Source organism: Agelaius tricolor, unplaced genomic scaffold, assembly GCF_023055355.1.
Source record: "Agelaius tricolor isolate 1412-34295 unplaced genomic scaffold, bAgeTri1.0.p SCAF_12, whole genome shotgun sequence".
NCBI lineage: Eukaryota > Metazoa > Chordata > Aves > Passeriformes > Icteridae > Agelaius > Agelaius tricolor.
In genome coordinates, this window is record NW_027269272.1 from 26,189,232 (window position 1) to 26,214,892 (window position 25,661).

The 25,661-nt window shown below is 47.7% G+C and overlaps 1 long non-coding RNA gene across 1 annotated transcript; it reads right to left on the bottom strand.

Moving 5' to 3' along the window:
• Positions 1 to 2,594: 2,594 nt before the first annotated feature.
• Positions 2,595 to 3,666, bottom strand: LOC139595213 (uncharacterized). The gene is made up of 2 exons (XR_011680932.1): positions 3,637 to 3,666; positions 2,595 to 2,849 (listed from the first exon to the last, which is right to left on the bottom strand). It is a non-coding gene; the product is annotated as an uncharacterized lncRNA (long non-coding RNA).
• Positions 3,667 to 25,661: the final 21,995 nt, after the last annotated feature.

Genomic DNA, 25,661 nt, shown 5'->3' on the forward strand with positions numbered 1-25,661 from the left:
TTCCAAGATGCCCATCTCCACCTGCTTGTGCCATGTTTTTATCACTCACCTGTGTCCTGGGAACAGCTGAGGTTTTCAAACACACTGCTCATTAGACTCTACACTTTTCTGAAAAAGGCTGACTTTTCAGTTGCATCAGGATACGAAAAACAACCTGAAAATCACGAGACACACAAATAAACTCACAAACAGAGCGAGCACTGGAGTGCTGGTGAACCTGCCCGTCCATGGTTGCTCCCAGTGCATTTCTCCTACAACAAGGATTCCAGGTGGGCTCATGCTGCAGCTTTACCTTCTCAGCATCACAAATTTGGGTATTGTTCCTAACAAACCAATAAACTTTGCGATAATAAATAAGAAACTAAAACATTAATTTAAATGAACTGACAAGTGTTACAGCCACAAGATGGTCATACAATCCCAATTTCCATTCAAAACCAGACAAAAACCATCAAGCAACACTAAAGAAACTTTATGTTCTTTAGTAATGCAATTTCAACTACAGAAGTGAATAAATTTGGTTTATACTAAGAATGGAAGCAGAGGGACTTCTCTAGATAAAATTTCTATTTTAGCAGAGATTTAAATTTCTTAAACTGATCTTGTTTTCTGAAAAACAACCCAGAATGACGAAAAGAACAATGACACTTAAGCTACACATTCATTAAAGTAAAGGCTTTTTAAAAATTGCAAACCTGGCAATTGAGGCCCTGATTTGTCCTCCTGGGAATGCAAGTACAGTCAGCTCCCAGTCCCAGATTCCTAACTGCTGCTGCAGACACTGCCCAGGTTCCACCAAGTTTGCCTGCGCAGGGCTCTGTTCCTGAGGCTGCATTCCTGCATTCTGACAACAGCCACCACACAGCTCCAAACATGGCAGCACTCAGTCAGACACATGTGCACAGAGGCAGGAATAGCTGAAATTTTAATTAAGGAAAGTGTAAGTGACATATCTATTTGAGAAAGTGATGGTTGTGCAGTGCAAGTGCATCAGTGCCAACCTCCAGAGCTGCAACCAGCAGTGCCTTTGCTGCAGGAGAGCAGGAGCCCAGCTCTGCCCCCATGCCTTAGAATTCTTTTTACTAGTTATTGCAGTTACTGTTTGGAATGCACTTCACTGTGGAGGCAGCAAAGCCCCATGGACATTTACATGAAAGAAACATTGATGTGACTCTGTTAAAGAGACCAAAAGGCATTTTGTGGATTTTTAGGTTTGTATATTTGTATTTCTTGATACTACTGCAGAGTATAGCAGATATTGGCAGCTGTGCCTTGGCACCAGCCCTGGCCCTGGCAGTCTGTGCCAAGGTCATGGCCAGTAGCCACAGAGTGGCCGTCAGCACCTCACTGACCCTGCACTGACCTGCACTCCCACTGCCACACAACATTAATTCTGACTTATCCATGAAAATGAACAATTTTCCAATGGCAGAATGGACTCAAATTGGTGATCTTGGCAGGCTCCAACCAGGTGAAAGTTGACCCTGTTACAGTCCTGTGAGCACAAAGGAACGCCTCAGCCGTTCTTCTGACATGGAACGGGGCCATAAAGCAGCTCTGACCCCCTGGCACTGCCAGAAAATCCTACACTTACGTGTCTTAAACCACTCTAGGCTGAGCTTGTCGTAAGTCTCTGATCTCTGCATGTTACTCATTCCAATGCAGACTCTAGGGCTAACCACAGTAGAGAGAAAAACAGCTGAGGACACAAAACACCAGAATAATTTTAAGCATTCACTCTTAAAATACTGTATAAATTAAAAATGCTGTCAGCATTTACACTAAAATCAAAAGCATCCCTAGTTTTAGGCTTTATTTTACATTTCATGCTGAGTTCAACAATAAATATTCAATCACAAGAACTTAGTTTCAAAGTTCAGCAATTATTAAGACCGCCCAAAGCGAGTTTAAAGTGGGCCTTTCCCAGCAGCCAGAGCTCAGAGGGGCTGTGTGGGGCTGGCAGTGTCCCCACAGAGCCTGCCTGTGGCAAGGGGGCTCCAGGAGCATGGGTCCATGCAGGAGCCAAGGTCGAGGTTGGCTGTGCTGGCTGCTCTCACCCAGCCAGGGCCCAGCCCAGCAGGGCCCAGCCACAGCTCCCGTGGCTCTGGCAGAACCTCCCTGCCAGCCACGCACAGGGAACCCTCACCCAGAGCTTCATGTGGCAGCACTGGAGACTGCCTGGGCAGGGATGGCTGCTCTGCTGCCCAGCTCCCCCCAAAGCCCCTGTGCGGAGGCTGCACTCCCCCAGACACTGTGGATGGCAGAGATGGCTGAGCTCAGCACTTCATCACCAGTTCTGCTTGTTAATTAGTGTTAATTAGTGCTCCCCAGCCCCAGGAAGCAGCAGCGCTTCACTTCCAGGTGAGCCACCCAGAGGATGCACCCCTGTGGGTGGGACATGGGGAATGTGGGGCATGGGAAGTGGGCACTGCCCTGGGTGGGACACAGGCACTGCCTCAGCTGGGACTGGGCACGTGGGATGTGGGCACCACTGCAGGTGAACCATGGGCATGTGCCCATTGCTGCCTCAGTAATTGTACAGACTTCAGGACCAGAATTTCTCATCCAGAATGCCACAGAGCAGATCTCCATACTTTCCTGCAGTAGTTAAATCTTTTCTTTATTTATCAGAGCAATATCCTTCAGAAATCAAAAGCTCAGGTCCTTCCTCCCCCACTGCAGAGTTCATGTGATACCAGCAACAGCCAGCACCAGTGACTGCAGCACTCACCCCTCACCATGGCCATGCTCCCAGGGCTGGTGAAGCTCCAAGGGCTGGAGAGTGAATCTTTGGGAGGTGTTGTCAGTCCAAAGGGAGTGTACCTGTCTTATAAACGTTTGCTGATCCCCTGAAATGAGAGATGAAATGAAACTCATTAAACTATCCGAAGCAAGGACTAAAAAAAAAAAATTACTCCAATGAGGAATACCTGCATTTAAAAGAAATGATACAGGTATTATCAGCTAAAGAGGCTGCTGTCTCTTCCAGAACATGCTGCTGCTGACAAGACCTTAACATGTCAGCTGGTATCACCACTAACACCTGAGACAGCAAACAAGAGCTAATCCTTACACCCTTCTTGTGCTAATGACTGCAGGAGATAACTGGTGTCCCTGGCAAGTGTCCCATTTAATTCAATTAACTCCAGCCAAGCCCTGTTGACTGCGCTAGCAGTGTCAGAGAAAGTTGGAAGCCAGATTTGGAGTCAGATGGCAAAACCAAGGCAGTCTCCACCATCCCTCTGTGGCCCAGGCCCCAGCAGCCAATCCCAGGGCTAACAACCCACCTGGCATCCACAGCAGCTTCTACAAAAGAGTGTGGAAAAGCATCGTTTTTTCCTGAAAATGCTCAACATTTTTTCCCTAAGAAAATGCAGGCAACCAATTTTGCTTATTTATTCTGAAATGCTGGGTTATGTGTTGGTTTAAGCAGCAGTTTCACAGTGTTCCCACCCCCTTCCATGGGTCCAAGCCAGTGGGAAGATCATGTTTCTCCTAACACAAGGCAGATGTCTGCCAGCTGATCTGGGGGCACACAGAGCTGCTGGCCCCTCCAGGGGACCCTGACACTTGCAGAGATTGAGGTGCCTGAGGTATGAACTGAAACATTCTGATAAACATGAAAAATAAACTAACCATGAAAAATTAAGCTGCAGGAACAACTGGTATATCCCCATAGTTGACAAACTTCCAGGTCTGTTTGATGATAGTAAAAAAATACTTTCCAAATATTTTCTTTTCCCTTTGAACATTCTTCTGCTGTGAGCTTCAACAGGCAGTGATGTATCTGCCAACTCATATTATTCAGTTAAGAAGTTTTGAAATAGAAAGAGATATGCAGAGAAGTTTCCTTGGTGGCACTTTTGAAGTGTAAGTCTGGGATAGCAGGTAAAATCCTGAGATGCCTGTACACTGCCAACATAAATAGAAAGTGTATTTAAAGACCGGATATTATCCATTCCTTGACAGGGCTGTCATACCTACTGTGTTGTCAGGTCTTAGTAACAGTTTTATTTGAAGGTCAGTCCAGCACAAATAATGCCCAGAAAAGCTCTTCTGCTGCAAAACAAAGCATTCAAACCTTCAAAAAGAGTTATAAGGACCTATATGTGACCATCAGCTTGGACATGTCTCAGAAGCAGCATGAACCAGTGGAGATTTCTGAAGCTTCACTGAGCTTCTTTGTGGAAAACTTGTGGTGTTCCAGTCATCCTCCAGCCTTTGTGTACCCTCCAGGATGGCTGAGAGCACAGCAGGGAAGCCCAAACAGTTAAAATGTCACTGTGTTGCACCTGCAAATCCACTGGAGAACAACACTTCTCTGCAAATCAAGCTCAGCTGCTCTTCAGCAACTGGCTTCCAAGTCAGAAAGCTGTGCTGTGGGTCCACTCATTAACATTAAATACATGTTTAAATAAACTTCTACATCCTATGGACATTTTTTCCATGCCGTGGCTCCATTGGATAAAAGTACTGAGCTCCTGGTACAGATCTTGGCACTCATCTCCCATTTGTCCCCATCTATGTGTTTGGTATTTTCCAGAAAAGAACCAACCTACCCACTGTGCTGCAAACCCAGCTGTGTCCAGGTGTTTCCAGACAGCCCAGGCTATTCCATCAGGCACCACTTTTACACCAGTACAAGATCCATGAGGAATAACATGGGGAGACCAGAGCTGTGCAGAAATACTTGCAAGCAGAAGAATGCCACAAAGTGCGGCCACAGCTGGAACTCCCACCCCTGCGAGTGCCAAGGAATCCCGGGCAGGCTGAGCTCAGTGCTGCTGCAGCCCAGAGCAGGGGTGCATGGAGCACAGCACACATGTCCAGGAGAGCACTCAGACCATGCCAGCACAAGTGGGACAGAGCTGGCCATCCTTCCTGGTGTCTCCCAGAAAGCCACAGGTGGCCACTGCCTAAAGAACACTCCAGTCCTTCCTTGCTGCTTACAGGTACAGGGTGCATGCCTATGGCATCCTGCAATTAGCAGCCTCCCCCCTTCAGACCCCCAGCAGCACTGTGTTGAGCCTTATCATTTGCCAGGTGGGGTGTCAGCCAAGGGGAAATTGTGCCTCATGAGGACTGGTGCCCACGTGAGCCGTGTGTGTGGCAGCAGTGGGACAGCAATAAAAAAAATTGTATAAAAACCCTAGGGCCTTTCAAAGCATTTCTAAATGCTGCCCCAATTTCCCTGCTGTGTGTCAGGTTCTAGGAAGCAGCCACCCACACAAAGCAACTGTGGAGCCACATCTAAGACTGCCTCACCTGTGGTACGGAAAGAGCTGACAATGGCATTAGCATGAAACTAAAATTAGAGGCTAATTGGGTTCTGCAGTCACCGAAATTGATGACAGCTCAGTAATTAACATCCCTGGATTTCCTTGACTAAAATAAAGCTAAAATCTGCTCCCATTCATGCTTCTCCCTGCTCCATGAGCAAGCGCTGCGTGAGCCTGGCACGCTTTGCACACAGGGGAGTTCTGCCACCTCTGCCAGGGCTTGTGGGGTTCCCAGCAGTTACTGGGGCAGGCATAGCTCTAGGAAGAGACTGTGTATCTGCAAATCAGTATCATTTCACAAAAATGGGATGTGATATTCACTGCCGGGGTGTGGGAACCCTCAGCAGTGCAGAACAGACAGGACACCATCCAACAGAAATGGGAGCGGCAATGGCGCGGCGTCACCGGATCTTCGTGCAGGTACGTCTGGCAGTGAGGCCAGACCAGCGCTGCTGCTGCTGCTCCAAGAACAACGGGGAGACACCAACATTAAAAAGTGAGGGACTAAAAGCATCTGCTCAGGATGTCAGTGGGACACAGGCTCAAGCCTCTATCAGTACTCCTTGAACGTGAATCAGAACATCTTCTGTTAAGGTGTGCAATAACAACTACCAAAAGGCACATGAACCTTCCTCACTGGACCTCCCTGGGGTGCATCACACATTTGGAGCACAGAAAAACACACCCTATTTAACTGTACAAGTTATTTTCAAGTTGCATGGGTGGTTGTCCAAGATCCATAATGAGAGACCAAATGCACTGCCATTACAGCTGCAAGCTCTGCCTTAGACGATGTGCTGAAGAATTGCTGTGCAGGATATGGCCACGTGCAGCCTCTTTCAGGCTTTCTGTGAATGTGTGCTGTGTGTGCCCACCTGGCTGTGCTATGCTCACCTGCCCTGTGCTCATCTGCAATTTGTGCAAGAGTTCTATGGTCTCATTTCTAGTTCATTGTTCTGTACAATATTTGGAGTCTCTGATCCATAAAAACATCTTATAGTGGTACGTTCGAAAAAGCCACGGCATGCTTCTGCCTCTGCTCACAGCTGAAGGCTCTGACTGCTGACAGAGCTGTGCTTCCAAAGCCAGCCCACCTTCTGTCCCTTCCTTCAGCACCTGGCTTGATTTTGCTGTGGCCAGCAATTTTATCTGCACTCTCTGGTCGAGATGTTGCCTGTGGCAATTCATGAGAACCTCCCAGTTCTGCTGCGACCCATGAGGCAAGGAAGGGGCATGGTATGAGGCCTGTTCCCCACCTCTGCTGTGATGAAGACTGGGTCAGGGCTGGGCCCCTGCTGCTCCTGCTCTCAGAGGGTAACTCACTGCCATCACCACGCAGCTCACTGCAGTCGCTTGCTCCACTCTCCTCCTCCCTTCTCCTACACTTGCTGCAGGCACGAAATGTTCCAGGCTCCCACAGCCATGCCTGGGGCATGCCAAGTCCATATGCTGCTGTCCTTTTCACACACATTTCCAAAGGGCAAAAAAATTCACTTCTTGGAGATCCCCTTCTCTGTGCACTGTTCATCAAGCAGAAAGAACAAACCTGGCCAAGGTGGCCACAAAAACACGTCATCGTTTAGAAAGGCTTCGCTTGACACCCAAAGATATCAAGTATATTATTTTGGGGTAAAGTAGTATAACCAGTTCTAATTCCAGTGCAATGTGCCTAACTTTTTCTGAAGTAAATTGCTTTTGTACTCATTTGGTTTACAACTCTTGGTGTGCCATGAAGAAAAATGTCTGCATGTGTATTATATATATATTATACTACAGACATCCATTCCTTCCACTATTTATATCAGTATTTCAGACTATGATCAGAGCACTCTTGGCTTTGTTCCAAAACTCATCCCCGCAGATTATGAGCAAACAAGTTTCTGCATTACAAGTCCACAGCTCCCACTGTCCCAGGCTGTCCCAGGCAGTTAACCTGCTGGAGATGTCTGCTCTGTGCTGGCTTTGAGGGCCCCATGACGTTCTGCTGTCTCTCCATGGGCAGAGGAGCACCGGGGCTGCAGTCCCTCTCTGTGGCTCGGGCTCCCTGGGCCTCCATGCCCCACTCTGCAGATGCCATCGGGCTCTGTCCCCAGGAGCATCATCACGGGAACGGAGGCTTCTGTTACAGCTGGCTGCAAAACACAGACTGTGAACAGCATGGATTGTAAGTGCCAGATCTTTTCTTGACTGATGCTCACAGCTGATGGTGAGTTCATATTTCAAGGTAACATCACATTCATCAGTGTCACAAACAATCACAGCCTTAAGAATCAACAAAATCCTTCTCTCCATTAAGTCTCACCTGAGGAATAATCCCCACATGCAAGGAATGTGTCTGACAGCTCTCTGGGATGCCAAGGCATAAGCAGCATAAAGACCCATGTGCTGGGTGAAAGCTCAGGCCCAGGGCTGGAAATGTCCTGCTGAGCAGCAGCAATTGCAGCCCACGTCACAACATTCCCAATAACAACAGCTGAAGATCCCTGTTTCAAAGTGACTGAACGTCATAGCCAAAGCTGAACTCTTGTACTCATCACTGCAGCAGCCTCATGGGGCTCATTCCCCTCCCTGTCCCCTAACATATGTGAATTATCCTCCCAAGTAGCTATTTTTCTACCAACAATATGGACATCTTTTCAAAGGCAAAGTGGAAATCCCTGCAAGCATTTCTGGTACTGCTTCCAGTCAGAAATAATAATCTGATCCACAAGTGAATTGCATTTCTGTTGCTGAATTCCTTTGTACAAGTATCTTTGCTTTGAAAGAGTTTGGCAGCAGTGAGCACAGGCTAATTTTACTTATAAGGTGTGAATCAAAGAAGATTTGCAAGTTTCTGAGTCACAGAAAGGAAGCATCTGTGGCCTTTCACCACTCCTGTCAAGAGAAAATGTCACGGTTCAGCTATTTTAGGTGTGATTTCAGACCGCTCACTGCGCCCTGCAGATCCCATCTCCCACCACGCTCATGCTCTCCCCAGGAGACCGGGACAATTCCAGCCCTCTCTGGGGACTGGGGAACTCCCAGCCTTGCTCAAACCTGCTCTGTTAATGGCTGCATCACCACGGGCTGCAGTGTGAGAGAGCTGAATAAATTATTAATTTGGCAGAATTCAGCAGACACTTTGTGGGAAAAAGGGGTGACCAAGGAAAGGGTACGCTACTTCCACATCACACAGCACTGAAATCCCTGGGAAGCTGAGGGCCTAAGCTACAAACACTGCTGCAGCAGCAGCAAACTTGCAGGGTCTGCACAGTGCCTACAGCGTGACTCTGCTACCACGTAAACAAGGGACTATAATCACCCAACTCCTTCTGTGCTCCCATGCTGCCAGGAGAGCTCCCACCCAAGGCTGGGCTGTCCCGAGTGTGGGGACAGCTCTGCTGCACTGGCTGTGCTGGCTCCAAGGAGAATATACAGGTGTTCAGTTCCCCTTCCTCCAGTCCCAAAGATTTCATGGCCTCCGAGATGCTGTTGAGGCCAGCTTTAGTCAGCAGCTCCACGCCCAGGGTCACTGGCTAAACCCAACCCAAGAGAGGAGCTGGGACAGCCTGTGCCCACGGTGCCTGGCAGCATGGCCTCCCCTGTAGCTCCCAGGGTGATGTGTGCAGGTGCTCCTCTCACTTCTTACCTCTTTATCTGCTGCTCATGGCAGACCTGATCTCCTCCAGGCCTGCAGGGATACGCCAAGGACTGGCATGTTACAACATGGCATTCCAGTGCCACCACCTGCTGCTCTCCAACTCCAGCTGATCATTGTGGTGCCCTGTCCCCAGCTGCGGGTGACACACCATCTTCTGCCTTAGAACAGGTCCTCAGGGTTTGCAGACAGCAGCCATGCTATAAAAACTGCACAGCAGTATCAGCAGGAGTAGAGGGTCCTCCACCTTCCAGCCATCTGTGGGATCTGCCCATTGAATACATGGATGAATTCTCCCATAAAAGTCAGTATTGGGCATGCTTATCTGGCTTAATTATTTCCATTCACTGCCACCTTCAGCCTCATCCAGCACAGCTCCATGGCTCCACAGCCACTGTCAAACCAAATTCTTCCCCGATAGTCTGTGGAGACGTGTATTTGTCATCTGCAATCTATTCCTTGATTTCTGGCATGTATTTTCAGTGCTTCCTCTTGAAAGCTTTTTCAGATTTCCCGGGGCTTCTCCCTAACCTCTGTGAGCAAAGCCTCACACAGTTTAATTGTTGACAGCTGTGTCAGAAGAAGTTTTTTGGTTTTTTTTTACATTCATCTTGCTGCAGCACACGAGCCACTACACAAAGGGCTGCCTGGCTGTGTAATGCACCAAAATGTGGAAAGCAGGCCATGTCTACTGAAGGGAGGTTTTGGGGTGTTTAATTCTTTGTGATGTTTTTCAGAGATAACTGCAGCTCCACAGATGAAAATGCTGACAAATACAAGGCAGCTGAGCAAACAGGTGAAAAGCTTTAAGTACTGGGTTGGATAAAAGTGACTCTCTCCTCCTTTCCAGGAGAGTCTGCATTTTGGTTTCACAGTAAAGAAAAATCCAATTAAAAGGAAAAAAAAAACTTACTTATGTTTTTTTTTTTCCAAGCAAAAGATGGGAAATGCAGAGGACTAGATTGATATCCCTTTTCTGCTAGGCTGAATTCAAATCTGAAACATCTGTTCACATAACTTGAGACAAGCTCTCCCAGTCAAATAATGTAAGCTCAAACTCTTCCTGCCATCAGTGCAGAACTATCAGTTAACTTTTTGTGGAAGCCTAAGAATCCAGACACGTCTCATGTTCCTTGCAAGCACTGAATAATGATGGGTTCTCACTACCAGCAAATCACTTGCAAAGAGAAATTAGCACCTTTCCCTAGTATTCTAAATCCTAAAATCTGGCCTTTTTTCTAGAACGACACTGCACACATTATCCTTCTGGAGTTATTCAAACTGGGCAGTACCAGGTATATAAAACAGTATCTCACCCAGCACAGCGGGGTTAACTCAGGTGATTGCAGATAGCAAGGACAGGGGAAAATATTCTGTTTTCAATATAGAATCACAGACTGGTTTGTGTTGGAAGACATCTTTAAAAACCATCTTGTCCCCCAACCCCACCATCAGCAGGGTCACCTTCCCCTATCCCAGGCCCCCAAGCCCTGTCCTGGCCTTGAACACTTCCAGGGATGGGCAGCCACAGCTGCCCTGGACAAGCTGGGGACAACAAATTCAGCTACAATCTGCAAGGGAAAGAGTAGGATTTTAGCTGAAAGTATTGAGAACCAAATTTGCCCGCAGAACTTGCATACATGCCTGGGTTCAGGGCTCACACCCCTCACTGCATCCCCATGCTTGGCAGAAGAGGACCTATGGCTCATGTAGAGCTCCATTCTCAAATAAATGCCTGGGCATAGGTAAGTATAGAAGAAACATGTCTTGGCTGTACAAGGACAGGAGATTCAGAAGCAGAGCACTGGCAGACCAAGCAAGAAGCCCCAGAACTGAGCACTGTCTTGATCCTGTTCTTGTTCCTGCAGCCCTCCAAGAACTCTTTGTATTCAACATACAGAGCATGAGCATGAACCCCATCCTGTCAGATAAACAGACTGGAAATTGAGGTTCATCTCAGATTCTGCTTCCAATTCTGTGTGTGGTGTGTGTGTACAAGTCACTTTGTTTCCATGCTGTTTTCTCCAGCCTCACATTATCACATGACATGATGAACAAGCGGGGACTGTCCCCAGCTACAAACCTGCACAATGTCCCAGTCAGGGAACTGGACTGGAAGTGAAGGGCTCTGGAAACCATAGGGGAGAAGAAAAAAGGGAAAAGGAAAAGCGCATGCAGTTCACCGTACCCAGCAGCTTTGCCGTCCCGGTTGTTTTTGCCTTCTCCCCGCACAGCGGTAGATGGAGCCCTGCCTCCCTGCTCTCGCCAGGAGCAGCAGCACAGATCCCGACCGCACTCGCTCTGCCAGGACCCGCCAGCGCTGCTGCTGCAGGGACGAACCTGCGGGTCACACACGAGGGAGCTCGGGCTCACCGCTCCTGCCTGACTCATGGAATTCTCTGAAACTTGTGACTAACAGAGGTATTCAACTAACCACACTACTGCCTTGTCTTCCATTTAGGCGGTGGGTAATGTTTCTCTCCTGTCATCAGGATTACATGGAATTCACCAGTTTTATTTCTTTTGCAAAATAAGGAAGGGCAAGGTTTGCTTGCCATACTTAGAAAGAACATATGGAAATTTGTATCATGGCTGTGAGCACTGGAGACTTCTTATCCAGATGATTTTACAGGAACCAAAGGTCAAGAGATCCATGGCTCACAGCTCTGGTGCCTGCAGCTTGTGTGTGACAGCAGGACAGAGAAGGGATGAGGGGACACCGGCCACCATTTGCATCTCTGCAAGATGGGAAAAATTATAAACATGTACGTTGATTTTCTCTCCCCACTTCCATCTCCAAGTGCTCCTGCAAGTGACACCAGTACAGCTGCATGGGTACAGGCAGCCTCTGGAGTCATGCACCACTTGGCCAGAACCTTCACTGCAGCTCCATCAAGACATGTCAGCCAGGTCTTCTACAGCAACAGCTCACAAATGGAACATTTCAGAGCAGTGAAAGCAAAATCCACAAATCACAGAATATGCTGAGTTGGAAGGGACCTACAAGGACCGTGGAGTCAAACTCCTGGTCTTGCAGCATCACACAATGTTCCTGAAGGTATTGCCCAAATGCTCCTTGAACTCTGTCAGGCTTGATGCTGTGACGACTTCTCTGGGAAGCCTGTTCCAATGCCACACACTTCTTTTAATATCTAACCTAAACCTCCTCTGACAACTTCAGGCCATTCCTTTAGGTCCTGCCACTGGTCACCACAGAGATGACCATCTGCCCCTTTTCCTCTCCTCATGAGGAAGCTGTAGACTGGGATGAGGTCTCCCTTTAGTCTCCTCTTCTCCAGGCTTCGCCCTCAGACACTCCTCATCTGGCTTCCCCTCAAAGCCCTTCACCATCACTGCCCTCCTTTTGACACTAACAGCTTAATGCCTTCCTTATATTGTGGTGGCCAGGGCTGTTCCCAGCACTCGAGGTGAGGCTGCCCCAGCTCAGAGCAGAGCAGGACAGTCCCTCCCTTGCCCAGCTGATGCCCCCAGACACGCCTGGCCCTCCTGGCTGCCAGGGCACTGCTGACTCATCTTCAACTTTCTGTCAGCAAGGACCCCAGGACCCTTTCCAGGCGCTGCTTTCCAGCATCTCATTCCCCAGTCAGCCTGTAGAGCCAGGGCTGCCCCATTCCTGGTGCTGAACTTCACCAGTTTGGTGATTGCCCAGCCCTATAATTTGGTGAGGTCTTTCTGCAGGCCTCCCTGCCTTTGAGGGAGTCAACAACTCCTCTCAGTTTTTATCATCTGCAAACTTGTTTAGTATCCCTCCAGTCCTGCACCCAAGTAATTTATGAAGATGTGGAAGAGCACAGGGCCAAGGGTGGAGCCCTACAAAACTCCACCAAGGGACTGGTGCCAGTCTCATGCCACCCTCTGCACCTGACCCGTGAGCCAGCTGCTCACCCATCCCATGACATGTTTATCCAGCAGTGAGATGGACAGTTTGTCCAGAAGGATGTTATGAGAGACAGTATTGAAAGCTTTACTGAAATCTCAAAAGATTACATCAAGTGACTCTCCTTGATCAGCTAGGTGGGTTACTTTGTAATAAAAGGAAATCAGGTTTGATAAGCAGGACTTCTCATAAAGCTGTGCTGGCTTAGACTGCTCTTTTTTCTGAATTTTTTGGAGGTTGGTTTTTTGGTTCGGTTGGTTGGTTTAAAAGTGCACCGTGCACATCCTGCTTCATTCTGCTGCACATCCAAGTGCAGGCTTGACTGTATGTAAGAGCAATCCATGCTGCCAGGGAAGGCTATCCTCAAAGCCAGTGTGCAACCTGTTGTTCTCTGGAAACATGTACTGCTAGACAAGCAATATATAAAACCATATTTTGTCTTGTTTTAGATTCTTTGAAGAAGACCATGTTATGCAGGTAGGAAAACTGAGAATATTGCAGTTACACAAAATGCTGGAGATTATATTTGCCAGCAAGGTAACTCAATATACATCTATTCTGGCACTCAATAATTAAAGAGAGGCCCCCAGCAGTGAATTGCAGGATGATCTGCTCACAGCAGCAGCAGCTCCCCACACTAGAGAGGAGCCAAAACCTTCAGTCAGGCACTCACAACCACATGCCTCATCTGCACAGTCCAGCTTCAAAATGTGAGTGGGCAGTGGTTTTAGCAGTACTGATTTTTCCTTTCTCCAAATAGAAATTAACAGAAGAAGGGAGATTAGACCCCCATCCCTGAAGACTAGGGGTTTCTACAGATTAGCCTAGAAGTGACTGAATTTCTGAATTCCAGACCTTATGCTGCCTCCGATCTGTATGAATCCATGGATTCATACAGAATCCATGTCCCACCCCTAAGTGTGTAAAAATCTAGGTAAGGACTTTGGCATTTGATCTTTACAAAGCAGAAGCTAACAACTGACAAATAAATACTTCGGAGCAGTGAAAATTAAACAGTGCTACAGTCACGAGTGTTGACATATGGAAAGCTGCCACTAATCTAATAATGGAATTGCCTGCCACAGCACAGAGGGAGCTCCCGGCATCCCAGAGCAGCCACACATCTGGAGACTGGAACACAGCCATTAGCAACCTCTGTTTAAGTAGCACATTCTTGCTACCTTCCTGCCAGCTGCTCATCTCTCACCACAGGCCGAGGGCAGGGCTCACAAGCAGTAATGTGGCACTGGGGACAACCTAGAGCAGCCACATGCACAAAGGAGGTTCCTCAGTAGGACCCTGCCTGTCTGCATACACCTGCTTTACTCCACCAAAAAATGGGCAACTGGCTCATCTGTCACACTCCTGCATTTGCACATTCAGGACACCAACCACTTTCACTGGTTCTTTCAGGTACCTGTGAGGAGTGTAAGGTGCTGGGGGATGAATGTTCCTGGCTCACTCCAGCCTGGCCCCTGCACAATTTTCATGTGTGCAGCAGAGCCACACTGCTGAGGAATGGGAGGAGAATCAGAGCCAGGAAGTGGAAGATGAACCAAACATGCAGATTTCACTCACAACCAGAGACAGAGAACGATTTCCAGACAGGTGGGCATGGAGCTTGCACAAGGTATTTACCCATCAATGAATGACAGAGAAAACAAAGTGGGGACAGTGGATGCAGCCAGACAGCAAACAGGCCACTCACCAGCAGCTGCCTGCAGAAGGGAGCCCAGGCAGGGATGGGAAGGCCAAAGCATGGACTGTGCTACAGGAGGCAGCAGCAAGAACATGGATGTATGGTGGGGCTGTGGGAGGAGAAGCAGGCTCTCCTGAAGCATCCAGCACTACACACACAGCGCTCCTGGAGATGCCAGATGAGGCTGATCCACAGCACTCCCCTCAAACAGTGTCCTCCCCTCTGCAGCAGAGAGCTGGCAAGAGACAAGGAGCACCGAAGAGCAGAAGGGAGATAAAGCACTAAAGAGGAAAAGGATGTAAAATGCTGGAGAGATGTGCATGAGTGTCTAAACACACACAGGAACAAGCTTGAGTATAAAGAATGGGCAGCTTTAGCACTGAGTCACTGCTTCTCTTCCTGAAGTACCTGCCTCGTACTTGAAAAGACTTTCAAGGTACCAAGCTGTAGAAAGCTGTATCACTGCTGAGCAAGCTGGATAGCACAGGTGAAACCAAGTGGAAGCAGACCAACCACGCCTGTTAAGGATCCACCACTCTATAGAAGAGCAGTTCATGCTGGCTAAAGGTGGCTGTGAGAAGATCCTGCTCAAGGAAGGAAGCAAAAGGAAAGGAAATTCTAAGAAGTTTCTTGGCAGTCCAGTTCTGTACCCACTGACATCCACTGCAAGGGTTATTTGTTGGCTCAGGAGATGTACCATGGGTGTTGACAATGACTACAGCTTGCTTAATTAGGCCACCTTCCCTCTTTGGCAATAAAAGAGACCCGAGTGTCTCAGATTCACGAAAGTAGATTTGTGTCCCAGCTGCCCCTTTCAGAACACCTGTGGAAAAAAGGTCTTAGGATCTATCAATATCTTGTTCTCCAAGTTTGTGCATAAAACACCTGGTGCATTCACACAAGCTGCTGTTCAGTCAACCCTGATACTAATTGCTCATAGCAAATGCACTAGAGTGCATGCACACTGTAGCTGTATTCTCCAGAAAAATCTACTCCTCTTTGCCTGCTATTATAGCAAGAAAATAAAAACTCAAAAAGAATCTGCATGGTCTTCTGTTTAATGTTCAGTGCTTCCTGGTCAGAGGGATGGTCCTGCACCTATTGGTTTTCCCAGCAAATAGACCTGCTGTCTTCCATGTATGCAAGGCCTCCAGCAGTAGAATTTAGCTGACAATTTATCCCTTCAGAAACTTTGCTTACTGGTACTGCATCATCTGCCTGTAGAATAAGGCTTTTACATCATGTCTGATTGGGAACATGAGCTTCCAAAAGCCCAGAGCTGCATCAGGTGAGCTTGTTGTTGGCCTTTTGATACCATTCCTTTGAGCTGGCCAGAGCAGGAGTTTGACTCCTGCAGCACTGACTACAGGGACACTCCTGGGATGGATATATCTTCGGGACTGGACAGGTTCTTCCACCCGTCAGGAGGAAGGGATGGCCTTTTCCTTGCTCAAGCTATGGATTACTGTGGCCAGGCATAACAGGGAACACCTCTGGAGGCCTTCTCTTTCCTCAGCACAGGCTGACCATGGCCAAAATAGAGGATGGCATCCTGGCCTTCTCTACCTGTGGCTCGTGCATTTCATCTCTCTTTGGCAGCGCTCTTCTGCTGCCACCTTGGTCTCTCCTGCCCCTGCTGTATCTCCAGAAGTTCCCAACACAGCAAATTGTGAAGGGCAGGAGACAGGAGGAGGGAGCACTGGGAGGCTCCTGCACTCTTCTCCCTTCATCCATTTCTGGGCAGGTGACCATGCACAGCAATGGTGTGAATCCCACTCAGGGCAGCAGCTCATGTATTAAAATAGCAGCAACACTGACAGTACTCACAAGTCTCAGAAAAGAAAGCTGATGTGGAACTGGCTTGTTCATCTTTTCCATGACAGGAAACACTTCAATCTCTGCTGTCAGCACAAGCATTGTCTGCTCCCACCACACTCTCGCCACACTCCATCCTGGGACCACACAAATAAAGAATGCCAGAGTGTTACTTTTGCCTTCTACAGGCTCAAAATGCAACGAAACTCAACCCTCTGTTTTGCTTTGCAGGCTCCAAAGCAATCAGCTGCTCAGTTTATCGTGTCACAGCCCATGGATGTTTCAGCCTTCTACGTAAAGCAAGCTGGTCACCCAGAGCCAGCTGCTGCAAGTGCCACAGGACAAGTGGCCTGTCCAGGGCCTGGAGCCCTTGGGCCACTGGTGGCCACCAGCTGGCAGCCAGCCTGCCTCAGCCAGACAAAAATCCTCCATTTTCAATACAAATATATAACAACTGAGTAAAGAGGCAAGGAGTAAGAAGGGAAACCAGCTCTCACAAGAACATATACAGCACTATCTTCAGCTCCCATTTTTCAATTACTTTTCTGCTTTATGGCCCTTAACACAAGAGGAAAAATGAAGGTGAGCTGCAGAAAGCAATCAGTCTCTCAGTTTCTCATGCACTCACACCAAAGCAGAGCTTGGATCAGGGACACCCTCAGCAAGTGCTGGAAAACACATCCAAAGCTTTGTGAAGAATTGCTTTTATGGAACACAGGTTGTTTTGGAAATCACAAGCAAAAGACACTGAAGTGTAACAAGTTTTTGAAAGGTCAGCAGAACATTCCTATGGCATTTAATACACAATAAAACCTTATGACTTCAAAATGTGAATCAGGAATACCATAAAGAAGCCTTACCAGAAATCAAAAGAGAATCCTAGGGACTTTGATCTAAGCTGGAATTTGGCTGCTTCAAATCCTGCTGCAGAAAGCTTCATAACCCTGAAATCAACAGAAGGGACACAGCAATGAAGTACATGCAAGAATAAGACCTATTGGGTCTTATTGGCCCTAAATCTGATTTCGCAAAACCAGGATAAGATAGGATGCTAGCCTTGGCTTCAGTAGCTCTGAGCTGTCCCTCAGATAGCATCTGTAGTAGAGGAGCTGTACTCTAAAATTAGACAATAAATTAGCTATATTTTCTAAGGATCAAATTCTTTGTATACTTCTCACTGAAAGCTGACTCAAGCAGCCTTCTCTTTAGTGACTGCACAGTTAGATTTTGGGGCATCATGTACTTGCACTGGGCGAAATTGCTACAATTTGCCTCTTTACTTCAAGAGAAGTTTTTCTGGGGAAATAGCAGTTGCAGTAATGAGCTATGCCTGGGGCCCCAACAGCACAAACTGTAGCTCACTCTAACATACCAGCCATTCCAGATTTCACTCTAACCTACCTTATACACAGGTGCAGGTTTCATCAGCTAAAATTTCGCTTTGTGCAGAAGGTGATTGTCTGACACACATGCAGCACCAGCCTGCACAATGGCTCAGCAGCCCCTGGGCTCTGGCTTTCAAGGCTGGGAGAGGGCTGCAGTCTTGGGGTGTCACAGGTATCAGATATTTGTGTGCATGAATGGGGTACATAGTTGCTCCAAATCTGGTATTTGTATGTGCAGCTTGGAAATATAAAATCAAAAGTTTTTGTTAAAAAATTGGCCATCAAAACAGGAAAGCAAAAGAATATATGGGCAGAAATCTAATTTCAAATGACAACCAATGCATGTTTGTTTTATGGATATCAGTTATCAACACAGGCCTTGAAAGACACTCAGAATAAAGCAGGGATGGCCCATGGCTTTCCTTTTCACCTAAAGACAGCCTAAAGCAGCAGCTTTGGTCATTTGCTTTCCAGAGTTTCTCAGGTTATGATGTAAGGAGACAAAGGCATCTATGACTGATCACTGCCTCTCTGCCCCTCTGCCCCTCTGTACTTCATCCCCCTCTCCACCAAGTGCTTTTTTTTACCTTTTCTCATGACTGACTGACTACCTGCTATGCCGGTCCTGGTTTTCCTTCCGGATGGCAAACATCCATCTCCTGTCTGCATTCACTTGCAGGAAGCAGCAAGCCTGCTGCCTCACTCCCCACAGCACTGAAACAAGTGACATGAGACTAAGCTTCACTATAACCACCAATGTACCTAATCCACTGAAAACTGTGGGGCCAAGTTTGCGTAACAGGCTGCTTGCAGAAGTCTCAGACTTGGGGTACAACAGAACACCAGTTTTAGGTGTATGTTATGTGGTAGATGGAGGCCACTCATTCTGCTGTTAGAGGCACATGAACACAGAAAAACAGTGTTAGACTCAGCATTAGCAGCTGACCAATGCCATGTCAGGAGAGACTTATCCTGTAGCACCAGATACTAAAGTCTTTACTGAGCATGCCACCTCTGTCTCTGGATCATAGGATCAGGAGACACAGACACACTGTAGAGATGATAAATAAAGCCCAGCCAAAAAAAAGAGTTACAAAGACATCCTTATTTCCAGCATGAGACCTAGACCAGGATGGAGGCTCTTTTCTATGTGCCCCACAGTCCTCACTACCCTCTTCCTTTGAGGGCTTCTCACTTCAGTAACCCAGCACCCTCCGGAGTGAGAGTCGTGAGCTGTCTCATCAGGCCACAGCAAAGGCCAGCAGAGAGCACCAAGCCTAAACCTACAAGCCTGAAGTTATTTGAAGGCAAAAGCACACATAGAAAAACCTCCCATTTAAAACACGGGTTACAAAAGCCAAGCAGTTGTGCACTGTACTGCAATCAAATGCCATCCTTATTCCATCACAGCTTGAAATAGATTGGGTAACAGGCAAACAAGTGTAGAAATCCCGAGCTGCTGGCAGTGACCACGCAGCAGGCAGCGGCACCGTGCTGGCTCGCTCGCTTCCAGCTGGCCAGGGAAAGCCTCCACGATGCTCCAGGAGTACGCAGACTGTCAGGACACCCAGAAGAACCTTGCTGCTCAGCTACACATTGCAAAGGCTCCACAGGCCCCAGCAGTGCAGGCTCAGTGTGCTCAGACCTCCAGAGCACCCTCAGCTAACAGGACATGGGCAAAAATGCCCTTATTTTGTTTACCCAGTCCATAGAACAAAAGCTAGGCGCATGATTCATGGTCTCCCCAGATCTTCTGAACCCCCTCTGTCAAGCCTAGGTAGTTCTCCTGTTTTAGCTGCTGCCTGCACAGGCTTTGTTAGTGCTGGAGGCTGAGGCTTTGTACCAAGCCCCAGGAGTTCAGTACATTCTGTTCACAGTGCCAAAGGCACTGAATAACCACTTACATTTGCATTTGCCTAAACATAGCCTAAACATATTGCAAACAAATAGCAGGAATAAGTTTAGCACTTGAGGCACAATTAAAAGCTAAAAACACCCATCAATAATTTGGTCCTTTTCCAAAAAGACCAGAAAAAGCTAATAGGAATAATTGAAATGGTATTTTTGTACTGCAGCAAAAAACAAAGAATAAAAAGCCCGAGATGTTTGCCAAGAACTTTAAAACCTATTTTTAACCAGTCAGTACATTTTATGAGCTTATCTGTAGATAAGATAAGCTGCTAAATACCATTTCTGAGGTTTAGACTTTTTGCTACAGGCATGTGCAAATCTCTGTTGCTGCCTGAGCCTGGCTGCTTTCCTCCGTAGCCGCAGCAGGATCACAGAGGTAGCCAGCCTCACAGCAGAGCTGCTGCATTATGAATCAGATCATGCTCACCGAGGAAAGGAGGCTGGAGTGTGGAGGGTGGGCTTGAGAGAGCCAAGAGACTCGGGGTGCTATTCTTGGCAGCAGCAGCGATTCACCGCGTGACCTTGTGAGAGTGACTTAATCACTGCACGGCTCCGCTTCCAGCTCTCCGTGTCAGACCGCGGCGCTGCGAACGCCCGCAGGCTCTCGCTTTCGGGAAGGGAGAAACACAACGAGACGCTATGAAAAAGAAAGGAAACGATACAGTGCATGAGGATGCAGTTACACTGCTGATTTCAAAGGCAGCTTGGACTGTGTTTGGAACAAAGACTCTAACCCATGTAATAAAAGAGAGATAGTGTTAAAAAAAGAGTAGCATCTCCTTAGTTATTTTATCCCTCTGGACGTTGAACGAGGCAGATACTATTGTAATCGAACGCCTGTGAGGAGTCTGGATGCTGCTACACCTGATGAGATTCATCCTCCCAACATCCCTGCATGAGCGGAGGAGGAGGCTGAGCCCTGTTTGGTCTGGAGCTGGTGTACAGCAGAACACTCCCACAGTTAAAGACAGCCCCTGTCGCAGTATGTGCGATGTGCACAGCGATGTTTCACTGCAGCTCCGCCCGGTAACAGCACAGGACACAGCCCACCCGTGCAGGAGAGATCCCCGCTCACCGCTCCGTGCGCTCGCCCCGGAGCTCGGCGCTGCCACAGTCCCGGCCACGGCCCTCCCGGTGCGCGGGGCCCCGCGGGACGGCAGCTGGGCTGCCCGCCAGTCACCAGAGTTTCACGGGAGCCATCTCGGCCGTGCCGGACGGCAGCCGCTCACGGGCACGCCCGGCGGCGCCCGCAGGCCCCTCTGCCCCGGGCACGCCGCGGCCGGGCAGGCCCGGCGCCGCTGGAGCCCGGCGGGTCTGGGCCGTGCTCAGGGGAGCTGCGGCCAGGCCTCCCCTGGCTCTGCTGCCAGAGCACGGGGCCTGCTGCACCGCCAGCCCCGCTCCCTCGCCGCCAGCAGCAGGCACCCCGCGTTCTCAGCTCTGTCCAGCTGCCCCAGGGTGCTTCGGCTGCTGTCCGCAGCCAAGAGTGACTTCAGGGAGCCATCAGCTCTGCTGCTGCACCACAGCAGGATTTCAGTGCTCTGTAACAGAAGGCTCCAATTTGCACATCTTACCCCCACAGCTATACTTCAGAATCAGAACACACCACAGATCACACCTGGAAACCGCCTATTTAATCCTAGAGATTTTTTCCAACCTAAACAATTCTATGAGTCTGTAAGACTGCTCTGCCTGGAACACCGGCCTCAGCCTCCACTGCAATAAGTGGGAGTTTCCACGAAGGAGAAACCAGTCACCACCTGCTGCGTTCTGGGGTCGGGGCTGCTTGTTTTGTATCTACATTCACAAGGCCATTGTCATCAGTTATGCATGTGTGTGTCAAAGCTGGTTTTCAAAATACTGCCAGCCGCAGCAGCTGAGAACATGACTGCCGTCCGATTGCCACATCCAGTTTCAAAGCCCAGGCAGATCCTAGATTGCATCCTGCAGCCTGGATTCACAGCTCCACCTCAACATGCCACTGCATGCTTTATTGGAATGAGCTCCCTCCTCTTCCTGTGCATCACATAATCTCACACTTGCTGTTTTCACTCCTTTATTCTAGGTTAGCTGTACCTTTGCTGAGCAGAAATACTGCAATTCCAAGGAAAGCAACAGCCACAAGTCACTTCAAACAGTGACATTAGCCATGACTGCTAACACATGGCATAGCAAGGCTGCTGAGCAGGGACTGTCACAACCATTTTACAGATAGGAGAATGAACCATTTCAGAAGGCAAGGATGCAAACTGACACTGTCCAAGTGACCAGATTAACTGCTTTTGAATGCCAATAATCACTTGCGTTTGCTCTCCATTTACCACGGAGCACATGTCAGTGACTCACTCTCCCCTCTGCCTGTGAACAGCCACACCTCTTCTCATCTCACCCCTTCATCAGTCACACAGTTGTCCCTGTTATTGGACAAATCTGACAAATCAGTTACCTGATTAACTCAATTTGAATAAACTCTGTACCTCCCCCAGACTGAGGTGTTGCACAAAGGGAACTCCTATTTGAAGCCCTGCTCTGACACAGACTATTCACTGAATCCATCTTTGTTTTCTTTTTGATATTTTTAAGTGTTACTTCATTGTAGTCTACATTTTTCTTAATAAATTTATCTTCAACATAGGAAGAGGTGCTTCTACTAAGGTGTTTCTACTGTTGTGCTGAAGCCATGGAGAATTCAGGCAAAGATATCCTTTGAAGTGTATTCCAAACACTGAGCCCCATCTTGTCCTTCAGAAGCACCTGACAAGTGACATTAGTCAGTGCTGCTCTATGCTCCACCACCGTCCATTTGCAAGAGCTGGAAATGCTCCATGGGCAATATGGGATGCAACAGGGCAGCAGTCACTAGGGCAGCAGACACTTGTGTCTGCCTAGCTGGGTGGGGATACAGTTGTACACATAGTTTTTTCAACAACAGATAAGTCCATGCCTACAAATACACAACTAGCTTTTCAGGTGGCAGCTTTTAGGGAGCTGGCAATGAAGCACAGCCTGTTTCTGTGGCCAACACCTGCTTGTTGATGACAGAAAGGCACAACCAGATGATGCAGCTGCTGCAGGACAAGTCTGATCAGCACAGCCTTGCACTCAGTCAGTGAACAAACCACCCATGCACAGACATCTCCTGTTGCCCACATGCCTGCTTTGTTTCTCCAGTGCTCCATCCCACAGGGCTGATCTCTGGGGAGATCCCACAACCTCTGGAAGCACAAGTAATCACCACAGATCTCTGCTGTTGGTCCTGCTGATGTCGGGCTGATCAGGGCAAACACCTGACTGAAAGGTGCTTTACTTTGCCCTAGCAGACTGGCAAACTGGGGTTGAAACTACTCAAAGGTAGAAAATAGATAGACAAAGCCAACTAAAACAAGTTATGTTTTCTTATGTAAAACATCAGTTGTTCCCACTCACAGGGCTGACAGCTGCTGGCCTGTCTCCATAAGCAGGGACTATTGCTGAGGCTCTCCAGAACTAGCCTGGCAAACTGGAGGTTTGGGGTTGTGCAAACTGACTCACACTTGGAAGTGAGCAGAAATCTGTTCTGCTTTTTTGACAGTGAAGCAAAGCTTCACAAGGAAAGATGTTATGGGCCACACTCCACACGTAACACTTGCAAGTGGAACATGGGCCAGCCTGGGAGGAACATTGCCCAGCAGAGACCCAGGCTCCTCTCCCTGCTTCCAATGCCCTCTCTCTGGCAGCCTGGCCCCATGGCAGGGCAGGATGGGTTTTGTGGCAGGGCAGGAGGGCTCCTCTTCCAGGTGGAATGGCAGCACTGAGACTTTCTCCATACTGAGAGGTGAAACAGCTCTACATCAGTAGAGCATTTCTATACACTTCTGTTACAGAAGTGAACACTACAGTGTCTTCTGTGCTGTCCAAAGACACAAGTTGTTGCCGAGATGCAGATTCAAATTAACTCAAAGTAAAAATAAATAAGTATCAGTCACTGCTTTAGAATTCAAATTCATGTGAAGAAGCCAAACTCTAAATGCAAAATTAGATCAACCCAGATCTTATACATAAACAGACCAAGTTTGCTCAGTCTTGGATTCGTGCCACTTTCAGTGTTTTTCTAGTCTTGCCATGCTCATCCTAAGCCAGAGACCCAGGGAAGCGATGTTTCTGATGAGCTACAATCACACACACACACCATGGTGTTCCCCTTGTATTTCTGCTCTCTCTCCCCACAGGTACAAGGGTGTTGCAGATGCAGTGTTTGGAATAGCCCTACCTGCTTCAGGGCTTCACCTCACTGTTGTCTCCATGGTTTATAGCACTGCCAGGCTACAACTATTCCACCTGTATTTGTCGTGCCAAGAGTCTCTCTCAAATGGAAGTATTTGGACTTGTGTAAAACAAATCAGGTAGTTTTAAGAACAGGGAATAAGATAGTGCTTTAATTAGACAAACATTAACAACTGCAGCTTCAGCAGAAGGTTTGGCAGATGAGGAATCAGCAAGCCAAAGAGGAACAAAACCCAGAGAGAAGTATTGGGGAACGATTGTACTGCACACCCAATGCAGATTCTGCCCTGAGGAATTGTGTCAGAACAAGGTTAAATATTTCACTGGGACTAATACTTTGCATTTAATATTTTTTTATAAATCAATTTGCATAATGTATGCTGGCATCCTTTATGTTTCAATTTTGCTTACAGTAATAAAACTAACTGTGCAAATCTTCCTTGGCTGTATGTTATTTTTACATCCAAGAGCACCGAGCAATAGAAGCTTGGCAGGACAGATCTAAGAGAGAAAAAAGCATTGTACTTCCCAACATAGCAGAACAACCCTGATTTTAAAGCAGTAGGATGAAAATGATTCAGCCTACAGTTAAAATTAGAGGTATGGTGAGATTTAGACTGCAAGTGAAGTTCTGAATTAAATGTGTTTTTACTTGACTCCAACAAGCTTTTTTTATTAGTCCCTGGTAAATGAAATACTAGAAACTTTATAAGTCTGTGAAACAGTCAAATCCACATGGTGTTTCATGGAGCAAATGCCCCCTGCCATCATCAGCACTGCAGGAAAGCCAGTGGTGCCAGAGCATGGGAGCCACACGGGGCAGATGCCATGGCTCTGGCTCCCTGTGACTCTCGGGGCACTCATCCCCTGCCTCCAGTGCTGCACGGGAGAACAGGGCAAGCCAGAGTCCAAAGAGAATGGCAGCAGCAGCCGTGTGCTCAGGTGGAACACTGACACCTTGCACAGCCATGAGGCACCTGGCTCAGAGACACCCTGACACCCTTTTCTGTATGTTCTGCTGCTTTGTTGTGCTCAAGAGACACACACACAGTACTTCTGGGGCCTCTTATAATGAATAATTACTGAAACTCACCCCAAATATATGTATATGTACATGTATATGGATGTGTACATGTATATGTATATGTAAATTTTTTTAATAGACATAAAGAAATATAAACCCCACAAGCATTTTGAATGCTAAATGAAAAAAATCATTAACTGGAAGAGTTCACTAATCCAAATAACCAAATCAAGATATTCCCATTCCCCTCCTCCCATACACTATTTACAGCCATCAGGAATGTGTCACTGCTCAGCATTCCGACCCACTGCCTCCGCAGGCTTTTCCTTTCTCCAGCAGGAAATCCTCCAGCTGGCCCTACTTTGTTCTCTAGAGCATTTTAAATTCAGCTTATTTGCATCAATTGAATGTAGGTGCATGCAGGCATGTGGTACCTGCATGTGGGTGTTCTTCCTGGTTAGATTTCCTTACTTTCAATTTCGTTACGAGCAAATTAAAAGGGAAAAAAAAGAGTAATTCCTTCAGTGAGTTTTCTGCCTTTCTGCAATATACACGCACACAAAATTCTTAAAGAAATATAGAAAACAACAGCCACTGCAGGACTCTGCACTTCCCAATTGGATTGACCAAGTCCTGCCTAAGTTTATGGTGAAGGGTTTGCTCAAATCAGTGTTGCAGATTTCCCCTTAACAGGAAAACTTTTGATTTTCTAAGCCTTTATGCTTAGAAGCAATATTATTTGCAAGTTGGTGT